Source organism: Artemia sp. Qi Xiang Cuo, chromosome 3 (genome assembly GCF_049724085.1).
Source record: "Artemia sp. Qi Xiang Cuo chromosome 3, ASM4972408v1, whole genome shotgun sequence".
Taxonomy (NCBI): domain Eukaryota; kingdom Metazoa; phylum Arthropoda; class Branchiopoda; order Anostraca; family Artemiidae; genus Artemia; species Artemia sp. Qi Xiang Cuo.
Genome location: NC_142796.1, coordinates 59,390,278 through 59,410,547, shown reverse-complemented (window position 1 = coordinate 59,410,547; position 20,270 = coordinate 59,390,278). Strand labels below are relative to the sequence as shown.

The window sequence follows — 20,270 nt, the reverse complement described above, 5'->3', positions numbered from 1 at the left end:
TCGGTCCCTGTGGTCCCTGAAGGGGGGGGGGATCGCCTTCGTATACGTAATAATTCTCTTCCCCACTCGTGGTAGGCTTTCGGGCCCTGTGGTCCCTGGAGGGGGGGGGATCCCTTCGTATACGTAATAATTCTCTTCGTTCTAAGTTTTAATTTTGCTCCTTACTTTCAGTTGAAAAAACTTTTTTAATTTATTGTATTATCGTTTTCTAAATAATGCCAGTAAATCTGGTCCCCCATCTCCACGGAAAAATCCCTCCCTCCCCCTTCAAAAAAAAATGTATGTTCATTTTGGGTTTCATTTATTTATCGATGCGGATTTGTGACAGTTTAACGATTGGTAGATTATTTGATGTTATTTTTGCTATCTGTTAATACATTTAAGCAATAAATGATTTCATTTTCATTAAGAAAATTCAGAATCAAAGTTGAACTTTTCTTCTTCCAGGAAAATATTTGGAACAGAACTTTAAATTTTTTCATCTCTTTGAGAAAAATCTGAATTGAAGTGGAAAATTTTATATTATTTTTTGAAAATAGAATTGATCAATAACTTATTTCATTTTCATTGAGAAAATTCAGAATCGAAGTTGAACTTTTTTAGTCTTCGCGATTTTTGTATTAACCATGAGTTTTGTAACAGCAAGCGAGCAAGCTATTCGCGTCTAAGTGAACCTAGATTAACCCCACCCCCGGGGTTGGGGGTCGGTCCCTGTGGTCCCTGGAGGGGGGGGGATCCCCTTCGTATACGTAATAATTCTCTTCCCCACTCGTGGTAGGCTTTCGGTCCCTGTGGTCCCTGGAGGGGGGGGGGGATCCCTTCGTATACGTAAAAATTCTCTTCGTTATAAGTTTTAATTTTGCTACTTACTTTAAGTTTAAAAAAATTTTTTTAATTTATTTTATTATCGTTTTCTAAATAATGCCAGTAAATATGGCCCCCCATCTCCACGGAAAAATCCCTCCCTCCCCCTTCAAAAAAAAATGTATGTTCATTTTGGGTTTCATTTATTTATAGATGCGGAGTTGTGACAGTTTCACGATTGGTAGATTATTTGATGTTATTTTTGCTATCTGTTAATACATTTAAGCAATAAATGATTTCATTTTCATTAAGAAAATTCAGAATCAAAGTTGAACTTTTCTTCTTCCAGGAAAATATTTGGAACAGAACTTTAAATTTTTTCATCTCTTTGAGAAAAATCTGAATTGAAGTGGAAAATTTTATATTATTTTTGGAAAATAGAATTGATCAATAACTTATTTCATTTTCATTGAGAAAATTCAGAATCGAAGTTGAACTTTTTTAGTCTTCGCGATTTTTTTATTAACCAGGAGTTTTGTAACAGCAAGCGAGCACGCTATTAAGTGGTGTTTAGAGTTTTTAGGTTACTATTGAGCCGTGTCGATCCTTACTTACAGTTCGTTGAATCATCTTTTAGCGTATTTTTAAACAATTTCTCTGATTATAATGTATATCTTCAGTCACAAAATAATAGTTTCGGTTCAAAAATGAACCATTTCCATAAAAAAAAAAGCTCTTAATAGAGCTTTTTAAGTGTGAAGTCCTATTTTTCAGACTAAATTATAGAAAATATAGTCAAAACACACTTTTCTGTTTTAGATGTGTACATTTTCACCTTTTCTGATTCAAATGTGTATGTTCAGTCAGAAAAGCATAGCGTCTAAGTGAACCTAGATTAACCCCCACCCCGGGGTTGGGGGTCGGTCCCGGTGGTCCCTGGGGGGGGGGGATCCCCTTCGTATACGTAATAATTCTCTTCCCCACTCGTGGTAGGCTTTCGGTCCCCGTGGTCCCTGGAGGGGGGGGGGGGGATCCCTTCGTATACGTAATAATTCTCTTCGTTCTAAGTTTTAATTTTGCTCCTTACTTTCAGTTGAAAAAACGTTTTTTTAATTTATTGTATTATCGTTTTCTAAATAATGCCAGTAAATCTGGTCCCCCATCTCCACGGAAAAATCCCTCCCTCCCCCTTCAAAAAAAAATGTATGGTCATTTTGGGTTTCATTTATTTATCGATGCGGATTTGTGACAGTTTCACGATTGGTAGATTATTTGATGTTATTTTTGCTATCTGTTAATAAATTTAAGCAATAAATGATTTCATTTTCATTAAGAAAATTCATAATCAAAGTTGAACTTTTCTTCTTCCAGGAAAATATTTGGAACAGAACTTTAAATTTTTTCATCTCATTGAGAAAAATCTGAATTGAAGTGGAAAATTTTATATTATTTTAGGAAAATAGAATTGATCAATAACTTATTTCATTTTCATTGAGAAAATTCAGAATCGAAGTTGAACTTTTTTAGTCTTCGCGATTTTTGTACTAACCATGAGTTTTGTAACAGCAAGCGAGCAAGCTATTAATTGGTTTTTAGAGTTTTTCGGTTACTATTGAGCCGTGTCGATCCTTACTTACAGTTAGTGACCACGAACACAATAAATTGTTTCAGCCAATCGTGTATCTCCCCCGAAAAAATACTTTTCAGACAATCAACTTCAGACTAACTTTTTTTGTAACTGAAGTGGAAAATTTTGAAATTATTTTGGGAAAATAGAATTGATCAATAACTTATTTCATTTTCATTAAGAAAATTCAGAATCAAAGTTGAACTTTTCTTCTTCCAGGAAAATATTTGGAACAGAACTTTAAATTTTTTCATCTCTTTGAGAAAAATCTGAATTGAAGTGGAAATTTTTATATTATTTTAGGAAAATAGAATTGATCAATAACTTATTTCATTTTCATTGAGAAAATTCAGAATCGAAGTTGAACTTTTTAGTCTTCGCAATTTTTGTATTAACCAGGAGTTTTCTAACAGCAAGCGAGCAAGCTATTAAAGCTGATAGAACATTACCAATTCTAAAATTCGCGCTCGACTTATGTTAATTTCTGCTCGTTTTGAGTCTGACTCGGTTAAACCACTGTTTGCAATCCATTTCTCCGTTGAGAGGACCTGTTTGACTAGTTGCTTTACTAGTTTTTTGATAACTTGATAGGTGATTAGGATTTGAATAATGACTTCAGGAAAGAGTTTGTTACTTGCTTACAATAGAACTATTCTAAAGAACAAGGACGGGATTAAGCTTAAAGATATTTATTGCTTAAATGTATTAACAGATAGCAAAAATATCGAAGTTGAACTTTTTAGTCTTCGCGATTTTTGTATTAACCAGGAGTTTTCTAACAGCAAGCGAGCAAGCTATTAAAGCTGATAGAACATTACCAATTCTAAAATTCGCGCTCGACTTATGTTAATTTCTGCTCGTTTTGAGTCTGACTCGGTTAAACCACTGTTTGCAATCCATTTCTCCGTTGAGACGACCTGTTTGACTAGTTGCTTTACAAGTTTTTTGATAACTTGATAGGTGATTAGGAATTTAATAATGACTTCAGGAAAGAGTTTGTTACTTGCTTACAATAGAACTATTCTAAAGAACAAGGACGGGATTAAGCTTAAAGATATTTATTGCTTAAATGTATTAACAGATAGCAAAAATAACATCAAATAATCGACCAATCGTGAAACGGTCACAAATCCGCATCGATAAATAAATGACCCCCACAAGGAACATACATTTTTTTTGTAGGGGGAGGGCGGGATTTTTCCGTGGAGATGGGGGACCAGATTTACTGGCATTATTTAGAAAACGATAATACAATAAATTAAAAAAAAGTTTTTTCAACTGAAAGTAAGGAGCAAAATTAAAACTTAGAACGTACAGAATTATTACGTATACGACGGGGATCCCCTCCCCCCTCCAGGGACCACGGGGACCGAAAGCCTACCACGCGTGGGGAAGATAATTATTACGTATACGAAGGGGATCCCCCCCCCCGTTCTAAGTTTTAATTTTGCTCCTTACTTTCAGTTGAAAAAACTTTTTTTAATTTATTGTATTATCGTTTTCTAAATAATGCCAGTAAATCTGGTCCCCCATCTCCACGGAAAAATCCCTCCCTCCCCCTTCAAAAAAAAAAATATATGTTCATTTTGGGTTTCATTTATTTATCGTTGCGGATTTGTGACAATTTCACGATTGGTAGATTATTTGATGTTATTTTTGCTATATGTTAATACATTTAAGCAATAAATATCTTTAAGCTTAACCCATCCTTGTTCTTTAGAATAGTTCTATTGTAAGCAAGTAACAAACTCTTTCCTGAAGTCATTATTAGTTTTGGTTCAAAAATGAACCATTTCAATAAAAATAGCTCTTAATATAACTTTTTTAATTGTGAACTCCTATTTTTCAGACGAAAATTTAACTAAACCCCCGTGTCTTTGATTTTGAAAATCATTTATTTTTTATAGAAAACTACAATAGCTTCACGGGGATCATCTTTTAGCGTATTTTTAAACAATTTCTCTGATTATAATGTATATCTTCAGTCACAAAAGCATAGTTTCGGTTCAAAAATGAACCATTTCCATAAAAAAAGCTCTTAATAGAACTTTTTAAGTGTGAAGTCCTATTTTTCAGACGAAAATTTAACTAAACACCCTGTGTAACTGAATCCGTATGTAACTGAACTCTCGTACAACTCAAGCCCCCCAAATCTCGTAAACTAAAGCTTGTGTATTATAACGACCACAGAGTAACTTCGCTAATACATGGGTTGGGATGGGGGGGGGGGATCGGAGTCCTTTGGGGGTGTGGTAGGGGATCTCACAACACTGTTCAAATAGAACTTGCGTATTTGTTAAAGATGGGGCCATTTTCTTTGATTTTGAAAATCATTTATTTTTTATAGAAACCTACAATAGCTTCACGGGAATCATCTTTTAGCGTATTTTTAAACAATTTCTCTGATTATAATGTATATCTTCAGTCACAAAAGAATAGTTTCGGTTCAAAAATGAACCATTTCCATAAAAAAAAGAGCTCTTAATATAGCTTTTTAAGTGTGAAGTCCTATTTTTCAGACTAAATTATAGAAAATATAGTCAAAACACACTTTTCTGTTTTAGATGTGTACATTTTCACCTTTTCTGATTCAAATGTGTATGTTCAGTCAGAAAAGCATAGTTTTGGTTCAAAAATGAACCATTTCCATAAAAATAGCTCTTTGTTTTACATCGAAGAGTCATATTTTGCCTTTTTGTTTAAAAGGATCCTTGCTAAATATAATATTGCTAGGAACTTAGTTTTCAGCAATTTATAACGGTAATGGAATTGATCCTAAGCTTTAAATTACTGGATAAGATACCTTTTGGTCCTAAGCTTTAAATTACTTGAATAGATATCTTAGCGTTTTAAAGATGAAATTTGGGGTCGCATATGCTTGAGATATTATGTGTTTTGAATCTGATAAGAATAAAGAATTCTTGTTTCAGATGTTAATGTATTCAGCTTCTTTAGTATATAATGCAGTTTCAATTTGGACTTTTAAACAGTTTTGAATGTCTATTCTATCAATATAAGTTCAAAAATGTATGGCGTTTTTGATTGTGAGTACATTGGGGTGAAGAAATCAGCGTGTGGTGTAATTTTTGAATGCTCATTTCTACTGATGACTACTGATCTTCAAGAGGTCTCCTGTTATCACTGGTTTACAAACTATAATATGTATGCCTATAGTGAAGAGAGCTGGCGGAGTACACTTTACTTTATAAACAAAATGGGTTCGTATAATAGAATGATTCATCCCTCGTATAGCAACGGAAAGGATTTATCTTATGTTCAGGAGGAAGTTAGAGAAATATGCTGTTTTTTTGGCGTAACTGCACTGTATGCAAAAGGGAATGTACCCACCGACAAACTTTTAATTGAGAAGTGCAAGTCAGATATACCATTATTCAACCTAGAAGATTTTGGTTGTGAGAAATTTCCGGGTAAGATACATAACCCCGAGGACGAAGTTCGATTTTTTAGTAAATGGGTACCAATACATATTCCTTCTCGGAATATGTGTGTCAGATATTCTAAGAAGAAGAAGAAGCAAGTCCCTAATATAGATTGGAACCATACTAAGTGGACGACAAACAATGATGAATAATTACAATAGTCAACACACTCATGACTAACCAACGGTCTTTTTAAAGACCATCAATTCTATAAACACTTCGTAACTATGGTAATATAAATCTTTTAGGTTCAAATCGCTTGAGTCCTCTCGCAATAGCAAACCAAACCAGATTATACCCACTTAACCAGATCAAAAAATGGCAGTCACACTAGCTTGATTAGTAATTGGACTTTCAGTCCTACATTCACGGGTTTCTGCAAAGTGCTATGGACTTCATTGAAAAAATATCAGTTAAAAAAAATAAATAAACATGTATTATACTCATTCCTCTTGACAAAAAGGTGTAATGACCTATTCTTAACCATTGCAATACCTTTACGCAAATATCTTTTCGCAAAAAATTCGCAAATCTCGTAAACTAAAGAAGTAATTACCCTTTTCAACATTAATTACCCCTTTTTTGCAAATGCTTGCATATCCCATTACCCCTTTTTGCAATGGTTAATCAAACATCTCCGATTGTAAAAGCATTAAAAAATTTTCCAATTACTAATTACCCTTTTTTTTTTATTCAAATCCTAATCACCAATCAAGTCATACACGTTCCTCTTGTATATAAATATATACAAAAAATAATTGCATAACAATGAAACAAGACGTGCTGGTTTTTTTTGAGCTTATCACCAAAAAGACAGTGAACTTTGAAATTGTGTCATGACCTGTAGATCGCAAATAACACAGGATGAAACATAAAGTCGTAGAAATGGAATGCCATCTGAGGGAGCTCTGAATCTCTTTGAAAAGGTGTAGAGCTTCTATAGAAGTATTACCTAGATGCGAGGGGCTACTCACACTCTTTGAAAAGGTGTAGAGCTTCTATAGAAATGTTTTCCTATAGCTTCTATAGAAATGGTACGTACTACTCTACTGAAATCCAGATGAAGTACAAAGGATTCATAACTATGAATGAGATTTTAAGTAATGGAGCTGTTAAAAAAAACTAACTTAAAACTTAAAAGCAAGAACATTGAATTATAATTCATATGCCGCGCCGTGGTATAGAAATCAAATTTTAAGTAGTGGAACTGTTTAAAAAAACTAACTTAAAATATAAAAGTAAGAACATTAAATTTCAATTCATACGTCGCCCCGTGTTATAAAAACAAGTTTATGGGGAAAATGTTAAAATACTTCTTCTGATAAAAGTAGGTGGCGATTCTTATAATTTGCTATTTGTCTTAAGGCCTTTATAACGAGCGGCAAAGCAAAGTCGGCTTAGCTTTTTATTGTTTATTTCCATCACTCGCGATTAGAGCAAAGCGGCCACGCCAAAATTCGCGAAAAGACAAGAATCGGCCAGACTTTGAAAAGCAAATCCGACCAGATAGTGGAAACCAGGTGTTTCTCGCTAGTGGTCTTAGCGCGAAATTCGAATTTTTATGCTCATGACTTTTTTTCATCTTGTAGTCAACGACTTGCATATTTGAAAACCGTGAAAAATAATGATAGAGGTCCATTATTATCGCTGGTTTATCGCTTAAAATTGATTTTCCCCTAGAAGCGTGTTCAATTTTTAAATCACTTGCTTTTTTGGTCTTTATTCCATGTATTTTTATACTTTTAAATATTGTTACCCGGTTATGACCCCTCCCCTTTCCAAAATTTTTGCCTGACTCTTACAGTGGCAACAAAAATGTAAACGAATTTTGTTGAGTTTTTTTTTTGTATCCTCCCTACCCTCGCGAAGAAAAACATGTCACACGTTCAACAGGGCTCATTGCGACTAATCGTAATAACTTTCTGAATAAGTAGATTATTGAGCTCTGTATTGAACGTGATTTGAACATTAAAATGATTTTAAAAAAGAAAAAAAATTGCACACCCATAGACCCTTTAAAACTAACCGAAAATACTGTTAGGTTATACTAATAGATAAATATTCCCAAAATCTTCTATCTGTAGAAGGACGAATTGGAGGGTTTTTTTAGCTCAATAGCACAATAACTATTAATTGCGCAATAATTTTGAATCCTTCACAATAACATTTAATTATTATTGCTTAAATTATTTAAATACTAGTTAACATGATAACTTATCGTTTATAGTAAAAGTAACAGTTAATTAAACATGATAATAATAATTAATGTATAATAATTAGTTGCAACAACTTCCAATCATTGTGTTTGAACGCAATTGCAGGATTTTTGAAAGCCAAAAATTAGTTGCAGTAAGCTTATAAACGCGGGAATGGTTTGCCACCAATAAAAGCCTTTAATTGAAAGGATTTGCCGCAAAAGGAATATGAATTATCGCAATGCTGGTGCCAAGACTCGAGATATCCGAAGTGTCATATTCTCACATAGCGAGAAAGATGCAAAAGAGCCAAATTGGATATTTTAACTCCCAGATCCATAATGTCCTTCACAGAGCCACTGAAACAGCTTGTGTCTCTTCTACAAGCGTGCATATGATTCCGGTTTTACTGGGTAGTCTCAAGTTGTGGACCAGTCAAAAGATTAATTTTTTTTTTAGTGTGATTATAGCCACTGTGCCATCAATTGGATTCCCGAAGGAATGCACCGTTGCTGATTATTTTGCTGATGATATTTGGTAAGAAAGTTTTGTTTCAACAAATTAAACAACAGTGCCCACGTCCGTTACAAAATGAGTAGGAAATTTGGACGCGAGTATATAGCCTATTTGCCCTAGTGGGCTCAACTAGGCACGTACAGAGGGATGGGGGTCACAGAAAACCAAATTTAACTGAATAAGTATGCCTAGAAATTTGACAGGTAGAATTCTACTTTAGCTACTTTTGGCTATCTTGGAAAGGGGTTAGATTAGGCATAGCATATATTAAATACGTAACCTAACCTAGGTACTTTCTTTCCTCCTAATAAACCCCAAAAACAATCGTTTGAATATTGAGAAACCACGCTTTGCCATCAATTTATCTAGAAAATCACCAGTTGTCTGCTAATGAAATAGCCGTTTGATGGGTTTCGAGTCTGGTTTCCTTGATACAGTCTATAGCGGTGTGTACCATATTGTGCACAAGTACCAAAGTATGTCCTGGGAAGGTATTTTCAAGTACCTTTTACCTTAATTTTAAGTTATCAGTTTCTTTTTCTCTGGCTTTAGTTCTGAAGATGCAATTCCTGTTATTTAAGCCATATCAATGTTTTTTTTCAAAATTTAGGAAATGTTTTTGCATATCTCTAAAACCTAAAAGTTGGGATTGAGCAAAGTTTTGAAGTTGAAATTTTTTTTGTTGTACTTCATTTAAGCAGAAGATCTATTTTGAAAGGTTTCACTTTTATAACACAAACATTTTTAAAGGTCATCAAAGGTCAGAACCCTCTAGAGGAAGAAGGAGTGGAGGTGGGTATTTCAAAATACCTTCCCGGGACATACTTAAAGTATGTCCTAGGTATAGGCTACCTAGAATACCTAAAGTTTAGTTTGTATACCCATCCCTGAAAGTTTCATTTTCCTAACCTAACCCCTTTCCAAGATAACCAAAAGTAGCTAAAGTAGAATTTTACTTTTAGGCTACTCATTGCAATGTTTTTATGATCGACTGGAATCAACATTTCCAATCCGATATTGCATTTGAGTAAATGGGTGCCAAGATTTCGATTTTGAACTAAACACTATAATGACGAAAGAGTAGTAGGCTACTACTTGAACCCCAACTCACCACCGTTTCCAAACCTAATGGCCAACATCCTGACAATTGTCCCCTAGACTACCCTCCCCTCCTAGGATATTAAAATGCCTTTTTTGGCATTTTCATTGAAAAATGTCTTTTTGGTGTTTACTTTGAAAAATTTAAAAATCAAAAATTGACCCCTAGATTTTGAAAGATATATTTTGACCCCTCCCCTCAGGCACATTCGGGAATTGTCGTTACTGTGCACAATTACCTAAATTTTTTATATGAAATTAGGGTTTCGATTACCTAGGCAACACGCGAGAAGTCAAGTTTGGTTAATGCTAATGAAATAAAACAAAACATGATGAAAATATAATACTTTATAAACAAATTTGGGCTATATATTTGCACATTAGGGGGTGGGGTGGGGGGTAAAGCATAGCATGTATTAAAGACGTAAACTAACCTAACCTTGGTACCTTTTTTTCCTAAACCCCTAAAAACTAAAGTTTAAATATAGTCCCGTGAGTGAGAAACCCCGTGTTTATTCAGCGTCTCATTGGAATTACCGGGTAATGTCTATTTGATGATATTTTTTTCCAGTGGCTGTATCGCGCGCAGCGTTGCCAACGCGGTACAATTGTACCGTTTTTGGTACAATTTAGAGGTCCTGGTAAAGAGCAGTACATTTGGAAATTTTTTGGTATAATCAGATGTCCTGGTACATTTAGGTTTTACTTGCTTCTTTTTTACTCAAATATCTCTTCCAAGTTATAGTTTATTGAAAATTTTCATATTGTAATGGCAAAATTTTAACCTATTCTTCCGATGGTACAAATTACTTTCTTGCGGTACAATTTTAATCCGAAATCTGGTACAGTTTATTTTAAAGCGTTGGCAACACTAATCCCGTGTTGACTAGCTAATAGAACAGAACCGAAATTAGTATAGTGTCTGTAAATGATTCTATAGCCCAGAACATTGGTTTTCAAACTTATTTAGACACTGTACCCCTCTTTCCCCACAAATAAAATTTTAGGTACCACTTCTCAGTTACCGGTACTAAGTAAAATATAGCTAAAATATAAATAAAATAGCCAGTCCTAGAGTCAATGGGTTGTTTTATTTTTTTGTTGGCTGGCTGCGTACCCCCTAAAAAATTTTGCGTACCGCCAAAGGGTGCGCATACCACAGTTTGAGAACCACTGGCCTAGAAGATGAACCAGACCATGACACCCATGGTCTCAGATTTTCGCGAAACTTTTTTTGTTTAGTCATAGAATATAGTGTCTCACCATGGATGTTCATGAATCATTTCAGATTGTTGGAAGGGCTACAACACAACTGAGCTGGAATCACTCATCCATGGTTTCACTCATCCATCAAATGGTTTCACTCACTTGAAAGTGAACCACAAAAATAATTTTGTCAACCCAGAAACCGGCACCTCTACCCAAAAAGTAGAGAGAATCTGGGGTTCCGTAAAGTGGAGGAACAAACGGCACCAAGATACACCCCGCCATCATTTACATTCTTAGTAAAGTACATTTGGCGTGCGACAGTAAAGGCAGAAAGCCGAGTTTGTTTTAACGCGATTCTTGAGTACATTTTTGCATTCTGGGAGCATATTGCCAAGTTGTAGTTTTCACAATTTTGCCAATAAAGTATTCTATTTTCGGTATATTTTTTTTCATTAGGCTAAATAGGTTTGGTTAGGTTACAATTGGTTACGTATTTACCGTATTTAACGGTTACGTAATTAATATATGTTATGCTTTGCCCTCCCTCCTAATGTGCAAATATGTAGCCCAAATTTGTTTCTAAACTATCATATTTTCATCATTATTTTGTTTTATTTGATTCAGCAAACTTCACTTCTCGAGTGTGTTTTATATAATAGACAAGTACCTTATTCTTTTCCTGGATCATAGCAACCATACCTTTTTTATGGTTTTGGTTTTGCGGCCAGTCGAAATTTTGACGATTTTCTCTTTTTTGGAGAAAATCCCTTTTTTTATTTTTCACAGCCAAAAGTTGGCTCTATAGGCTAAAAGAAGAAATTTTTGCATTGGATTTGCTGTCAGCAATTTTTGAAAGGTTGAACTTAATTTAGGTTGAACCAAAAATTTGGCAATGCTCACTCATCCAGGGTTGGCTCTTGCTAGCTTCTTGGCCCTACCACAATCATACTAAAATGTATCGTTTTTATATATTAATTTAAAACACTTTTTCCACAAAATAAGTTTTTCAAAGAGAAGTAAAGAGCTCCATTAAATCAAAATTGAGCATAAATAGAGACAAATATTCTTCCAAGGGTAAAACTACAACAAACAACCATCAAGAAATAAATGAAACCAAAAACAAACAGAAATTACAATAAATAACCCGAACTCAGAATGAGCGGAAATTAACAAGAGTGGAAGATATTTTTTTTTATTTGAAGCCCCTGTTTATGCTTGGATTATGCTGTTTATGCTGTATCGACGACTTCGCGGTGAGAACTGCATAAACCTTGTCTGAAAACTTAGTTTTAAATTCCGTAATTAAAGAACAGCTCTTTGGAAATTTATATTTCTTTTCGTGATTTGGATACTTCCAGTATCCAATTTGGATTTTCTTCCAGTATAATTTTCTTACTCTTTCTGACGTACTTATCCTTCTCCCTTTTAACTGGGTTCTCTATTATCGAGTTTTTCGCGAATTCCGGGCGTAGTCTGGTCAATTTTCAGCGACTTATGGGTCTGTATTCCCCGATTTCTAAAGCAAATACTTTTTTGGTTTACCAGGGGTGAGGGACTTTCAAAAAGATTGAGGTAAGGAGTTAAGTTGAAATTCCTTCTTTTCCTATTTTTCTATCATTGCCAAGTTATGTCTTCATTGTCAATTTCCTCGTCACTGCCTTGCTAGAATGTTTTCTAGAATTTCTAGTTTCCAAGTTTATAAGCTATTGGGCCAAATAGCAGGAATTTAAAAGAAAGTCCTGATCAAAAACCATTTGAAGAGCTTAAAATTGGCGGATGACTTTATATTGAGGGTATGGTTCTGCTATAGAGCTAGTGGCGCTAAAAACTATCCTTGAACTAGAATGTCTGCAAACCGACTTGTATTCTGTGGTCTTTGAGGGAAATCTTTCCCAAATACATAAAATCTCTCCCCATCTCTTCTCAAAATACAAATAAACTAAAAAGAAAAGTATAACGTTATAAATGACTGCACATATTACTGATTTAACGGAAATAATGTTAAATTACCATACCCAGTTATTAGAGGGTGTCGTAGTTTCGTTGCAGGGGTGGATTCCCGTCTCGTTTTTGGGCGTGGTCCTGTTGAATTTGAGAGTGGGAGGCTGTGTTAACTCACTTTATATAGCAGCCTATTCGAAGTTATAACTTAGATAATCAGCGAACGGCACAAATTTTCATTATGTGGATATGAATACTTATCAATACCTTATCCTGTGATAAATGTTCTTTTAATGACAATCAATGGCGAGAGAGTAACCAGTAACCACCCTCTTATTCTCGTATTCTGCCGTTCCTATTTAAGATTGAATAAAAAACAAGTTTTTTTAACTGAAAGTAAGGAGCAACATTAAAACTTAAACGAACAGAAATTATTCCGTGTATGATAGGGACTGTTCCCTCCTCAACGCCTCGCTCTTTACGCTAACGTTCCACTCTGTCTATAAGTTTTAATGTCGCTCCTTACTTTCAGTTAAAAAAAAACTTATTTTTTTTATTTAACTTCTGAACGTTTTGAATTAATGCAGCTTTTATTTTGGCTCACCTTACAAGAATAATTAAAAAGAAATTTGCATATTAATTTTAATTTTTTTTGGCTAAATGTCTTTCTCGAAATTTTGATCTGACATAGTTTACGAATTAACTTACGTTATGAACTTCTATATTCGTATATTTTTATTACGTATATTAGGGGGTTCGGCCCCCTAGTCAATGCCTCGCTCTTTACGCTAAAGTTCAAATTTTGTTCCAATTCTTTAAGGTCGTTAATTAGAATAAATAGCTCTGATGAAAGAACAAAAAAACTTTAGCGTAAAAAGCGAGGTAGTGACTAGGGGGCGAACCGTGTCATATACGTAATAGTTTCCGTTCGTTTTAAGTTTTGATGTTGCTTCTTACTTTCAGTTGAAAAAATGTTATTAAATTTCTGATCTTTTTTTAATATAATGCTGGGGAATCTGGCGCCCCCTTAATAGCAATGTCCCTTCCCCCACGAAAACATTCTCCATGGAAAGATCCTCCCACGTAACCCCAGACCCCCCCCCCCCAACTACCAGAAAAAATCCCCCCTGAAAACTTCTGTATACTTCCCAATAACCAATGTTATGAGTAAATATTGGGCAAAGTTCATAACTTGCAGACCCCGGGGACTGTGGGGGATTAAGTCATCCTCAAAGACATGGCTATTGTATTTTCGACCATAAGCCTACTGAACAAAATGGCTATCTCAAAATTTTGATCGGGTGACTTTGCGTGAAAAGTGAGCGTGGGAGGGGGCCTAGTTGCCCTCCATTTTTGGTCACTTAAACCGGCACTAGAACTTTTAATTTCCGTTTGAATGAGCCCTCTCGCGATATTCTAGGACCGCTGGGTCGATACGATCACCTCTGAAAAAAAAAGCATCCATGATCTTTTTCCTGGTAAGAAATACAAAATCTCACATTTTTGCAGATAGGAGCTTGAAACTTCTATAGTAGAGTTCTCTGATACGTTGAATCTGATGGTGTGATTTTCAAAGATCTATGACTTTTAGGGGGTGTTTACTCTTTTTTTTTCGAAAATAAGGCAAATTTTCTCTGGCGCTTAACTTTTGATGGGTAAGACTAAACTTGATGAAACTTGTTTATTTGAAATCAGCATAAAAATCTGATTCTCTTGATGTATCTATTGGTATCAAAATTCCGTTTTTTAGAGTTTCGGTTACTATTGAGCCGGGTCGCTTCTTACTTACAGTTCGTTACCGCAAACTGTTTGATCCAAAGCTTGTCAGGTGTAAGCAGCCTATTGGAATCATGTTTGGACTCAAATTCTGCACGTTTCATATGGAAATTTTAAAGAAGACGCGTGCGCAGGGAAGGGGGGTCGTAACCCCTTACCTGGTTCCGTGTTCATATTTATAATTTCTTATTTCATCTCCATTATTCGTCTGATATCTGGTGTTCTTTAAACTCCTCCCTCCCATAGAAAAATGTCTTTCTCTGTCTCGAAACTAGCTCATTCTTGTACGCCTCATGGAAGCGTAATACTCTCCTTGATTAATTCAAAGTTATGCATAGTGACAGCATTTCATTTGATTCCATATATTTAATTGTGAAAATCTTTTATATTTTATTAACATTAGCCTATCTTGCCAAAGTTCACGCTAAATTTGATGCCAAAGGTCGTATTCTGACACCCGCAAATTTTTGCTTTTGACTTAATAAAATTCTGGGTGTTATTTAGCTTCAAGTTGGGGTCTTTTCTCTTCCCCTACTATGGTTCAGTGTCGGGTATTGCCATCTTCTTTCAGGAGGTGGATCATTTCGTTTATTTAAAAATTTGTTTTCTCAAAAAAAGGTATTGGAAACCGGTTATTGAGGAGACTGGGAGTTGTTGCCATGTGTCTTATTAGGATCAAAACCAGAACTTTCACCATGCTAAGTTTTTTTTTATAAAGTTTATATAATTTTGTGTTTCAATTAAAGGTCTAAATGTACATGGATCGAACCTTAAATTTTCTGTAAGTTGGTATATTCTTGTGTCATTATTCTGTTTGAAATACCTTAGTTTGAAATAAACGTAAATAATATAGCTATTGCGCCCTTTTGGCAAGACTAGCAATTCATAAGCGCAAAAGAGGTAACAAAATATATCCAACCTGACGGAAAACGTAGATCCTCTTAGTAAATTCGGTGCATAGGCCTGTCCTGTGTCCCAAATTGGTTGGACCCTCTGTCAAAACCGTATATGTGCATATTTCAAGTTTTAAGAAAATCTTAAAATGGTATTTTTTTTAAACTGGAAAAATTGACGAAGCTTCAGAGTTTCGTCAATGAACTTTGCAAGTCTGGTTTCTTCCAGATGTGTCCATACTAGGTTTAGCTGCAGAAAACTAATGATTTCTGTTTTACCCCTTAATATACTAGGTCGTATCTCAGAAACTGTAGCACATAAAACATTCTGACTTCACCATCGGAAATTGCCATGTGCCGCGAATAGAGGAGGTGCACCTTTAACTAAAAATACAATTTTGTGAATATAAGTTCTGGCCGGAGACAACTAAATTTGGCAGGCAGAAACTCTCATAAATCTTACTTTTTTGTCATATTACTGATTTGGTAAATGCCCCTTCTAGAAGTTTGTCACGTATGTGTGCCACTATGCGTATGAGTGTCTCACCTTCTACCAAGTATAACTTGCAAACTTGTCAGTGGTGTTAATTCACGGAAATTAGGGATGAGTCAAAATCGATTGGTAGGGGTCAATGTTTCCCTACACCCGCCTCCCCCCTCCCCGATTGATGGCCGCTAGAACGCACAGTATGCTAATAAGAATTGCGCAGTTGACTTACTGCTCTTTTGTTTAGTAATCTATGCTTACGGCATTCCCATGTAGTGTTGATTAGGGCAAGGGAGAAAATTTTCATGCCTAGGCTATCAAACAGTTCGTGGTAACGAACTGTAAGTAAGGAGCGACCCGGCTCAGTAGTAACCGAAACTCTAAAAAACGGAATTTTGATACCAATAGATACATAAAAAAAATCAATTTTTTATGCTGATTTCAAATATATAAGTTTCAAAATCAAAAGTTACGCGCCTGAGAATATTTGGCTGATTTTCGAAAAAAGGGGGAAAGTGACCAAAAAAATAGAGGGCAACTAGGCCCCCTCGCACGCTCATTTTTTCCTCAAAGTAACCCAATTAAAATTTTGAGATAGTCATTTTGTTCAGCATAGTCGAAAATCTAATAAATATGTCTTTTAGGATGACTTAATCCCCCATAGTTCCCAGGGGAAGGGCTGCAAGATATGAGCTTTGCCCATTGCTTACATATTGTATTGGTTATTGGGACGTATACAGACATTTTCAGGAAGGATTTTTTTCTGGTGGGGGGGGGCTGGAGTAGGGAGTTACTCGGAAGAGTCTTTCCGTGGAGGATGTTTCTTTGGGGTAAGGGACATTTCTATGAAGGGGGCGCCGGATTTCCAAGCATTATTTAAAAAACGATCAGAAATGAAATTAAAAAAAAAACAAGTTTTTTCAACTGAACAGAAATTATTATGTATATGAGGGGGTTCTCCCCCAAGTCAATACCTCGCTCTTTACGCTACAGTTTTTTTTAGTGCTTTAAAAAGAGCTATCTATTCTAATTAAACGGCCTTTGTGATTCAGGGGTTTGTGAATTAAAAAAAAAAAAAACTTTTAACGTAAAGAGCGTGGTATTGACCAAGGGGAGAACCCCCTCATATACGTAATAATATATACGTAATAAAAAAAAAACAATAAGAATAACAAGCGATACGGCATAATAGTAAGCCAAACTCTTAAAAACGGATTTTGATGTCAATAAATGTATCAAAAGAATGGGCTTATAATGCTGATTCTAAATATGTAAATTTTATTAAGTCTAGTATTACTCATCAAAGGCTACGAGCCTAAGAAAATTCGCCTGATTTTCTAAAGAGGGGGGAAACATCCCCTACAAGTTACAAAATTTTAATAAAAATCAAACCGTCAGGTTCAGCGCATAAGAAAGCCCAATTACATAGATTTCAAGCTCATATCTGCAAAAATCTGCAACTTTGTATTTTTTGCCAGAAGAAAAATATACGAATATAGAAGTTCGTTACGTAAGTTAATTTGTAAATTACGTCAGAACCAAATTTAGAGACAGCCATTTAGAAAAAGAAGAGTAAAATTTTAATGCAAATGTTGTTTACTTATTCAATGACGGTGAGCCAAAATAAAAGCTGTATTAACTAAAAAACGTTCAGAAATTAAATAAAAAAAAACAAGTTTTTTAAACTGAAAGTAAGGAGCGACATTAAAACTTAAAAACAACAGAAATTATTCCGTATATGAAAGGGGCTGTTCCCTCCTCAACGCTTCGCTCTTTACGCTAAAGTTTGACTCTTTTTCACAACTCTATATTTTAAAACAATAAAAAACTTTAGCGTAAAGAGCGAGGCGTTGAGGAGGGGACAGCCCCTTTCACATACGGAATAATTTCTGTTCGTTTTAAGTTTTAATGTCGCTCCTCACTTTCAGTTTAAAAACTTGTTTTTTATTAATTTAATATAGATAAAGCATCGTTTTGGTGGTGGTGTTGGACAAAGCAAAATTCAAGAGAACAGAGAGTTTACTTGTAAAAAATATTATGACTCAAAAACTTGTCGTTCTTTTCCCTGGCATAATATTTCTCACGCAATGAATTGTCAAGTTGTTTTCCTCCAAAAATTGAATTTACTTGTCTGTCTAGATTTGTTGCTCAGCATTAGTAAACACGAGGATTTTTTGAATGAAAATACGAAAGATATTTTTTTTTTAGTGGAAATACTCAAATTAGGTATTTTTTTAAATAGGGTGAAATCCATGGCAGACATTCCCCCTCCTTGTGCAGCTGTTGGCAACTATTGACTGCTGACTTAAACCTATTGATTAAAAAAACAAAACAAGTTTTTTCAACTGAAAGTAAGAAGCAACATCAAAACTTGAAACTAACAGAAATTATTACGCATATGAAGGGGATTGCCCCTTCCTCAATACCTCGCTCTTTACATTAAAGTTTTTTAGCACTTTTAAAAAAGCTTCTTATTGTTCTAATTATACGACCCTTGTGTTTCAGGAATAATTCTTAAAGAATTGGAACAAAATTCAAACTTTGGCGTAAAGAGCGAAGTGTTGAGGAGGGGGCAATCCCTTTCATATACGTAATAATTTGTGTTCGTTTTAAGTTTCAATGCTGCTCCGTACTTTCAGTTGAAAAAAACTCTTTTTTTAAATTTAATTTTTGATCGTTTTTTAAATAATGCCAGGAAATCTGGCCCTACCTCCACGAAGAGATCCCCCTCCCGTCGGAAATATTCTCTAGACAATTCAATCCCGGTGAAAATTTACCCCGGACAATTATCCTTAAGAACTCCACGCGCTAAAATTGAGACGGAAAAGAGAAAGCAAGACATAAAAATAATTTTGTATAAAAATTCTCGCAAATTCCCCCAGTGTATAATTTCCTCTGAAAAGTTCACTCCCCAGAAACTTCCCTCCCCATGGAAAATTCCCCCGTGGAGAAACCCCGGGAAGAAAATTCGTCCCCCCACCCAAAAATTTATTACTTACCAATAACAAATACTATATGTAAACAATGGGCAAATTTTGTAACTTAAACACCTTTCCCCTGGGTTGTGGGGGGGGGATCATATTATATCCAGAGACATAGTTTTTGAGCTTTTCAACTATGATGAACAACATGGTTGTCTCAAAATTTTGATCGGACGATTTTGGGAAAGAAGTGGAGGGGGAGGGGCCTAGTTGCCCTTCAATCTTTCTTTTTGGTCACTTAAAAAGGGCACTAGAAACTTTAATTTCCATTCGAATGAGCCTTCTAATGATATTCTAGAAGCACTGGGTTGATACGAGGTTACCCCTGGGGAAAAAAACAAACAAATAAACAACCATCCGTGATCTTTCTTCTGGCGAAAAATACCAAATTCCACATTTTTGCAGATAGGAGCTTGAAACCACTACAGTTGGGTTTTCCAATACGCTGAATCTGGTGGTGTGATTTTCATTAGGTTTCTATGACTATTAGGGGGTGTTTTCCCCTTTTTTCGAAAATAAGTTTTCTCAGGCTCGTAGTCGTTGATAGGTAAGACTAAACTTAATGAAACTTTTGTATTTCAAATCAACATAATTAGTCGATTCTTATTATATACCTATTGATATCAAAATCTCGTTTTCTAGAGCTTTAGTAACTATTGAGCCGGGTCACTCCTTGTCTACAGTTCGTTATAACCAACTATTTGATAGCGGAATTTTGTGTGTATTCAAAACAGCTCCCGCATATCTCTCTCTGATCTACTGTATAAACATTATTTTTATGTTTAAATATTTTTTATGAAGCATAAACTATTATTTTTAAATACTATTTTTATTTAATACAATTTGTAACTTGAGACATGAATGGACGGTGCCAGATGGAGTTCCACGAAAAAAAAAAAAACTGAGTCAGCATGTTTAAAGTAACGCTATAAAATCAAGGCTAAACATATCAAGTAGATTTCAAGTCTCATTTGTTATGCAAATTCGGACAATAAACGGTTATCGTCTTGTCTTACCTCACCGAATGTTTGCAGTTTTCTTTTTCTTTCGTTATTCAACCGAAGCTCAGCAATAATACCAATGTATCTCAATGTATGGACGATTTAATAGGAGCGACAAGTAGTGCTGCCGGGGAGGGGGGGGCAACTATCCCTGGACTTTGTAAAATACCCTTTTCTGAAATTTTCGCTGAAAAAATACCCCCTAGTTTAAAAAAAATTATGTACCCGAAAAAAAGTTTTACATCCTCAGGGACAGGACAGGAATGTACTCAGATGGGTGGGCGGCAAGGCTGTATTCAGAG

General features: G+C 35.1%; 1 protein-coding gene across 6 annotated transcripts in view; it reads left to right on the top strand.

Annotated features, from left to right (window-relative positions):
• The first annotated feature begins 8,441 nt into the window (after window positions 1-8,441).
• Window positions 8,442-20,270, top strand: part of LOC148954345 (uncharacterized) — a 361,915-nt gene continuing 350,086 nt past the window's right edge. For 4 of the 6 annotated variants that reach the window (XM_089086288.1, XM_089086287.1, XM_089086285.1 and 1 more), the window contains exon 1: window positions 8,447-8,603. The gene's annotated coding sequence lies outside the window, so the exon portion shown is untranslated. Of the gene's footprint in view, window positions 8,604-20,270 lie in introns of all 6 variants that reach the window. The other 2 variants (XR_016141509.1, XM_089086290.1) reach the window with 2 other exon arrangements.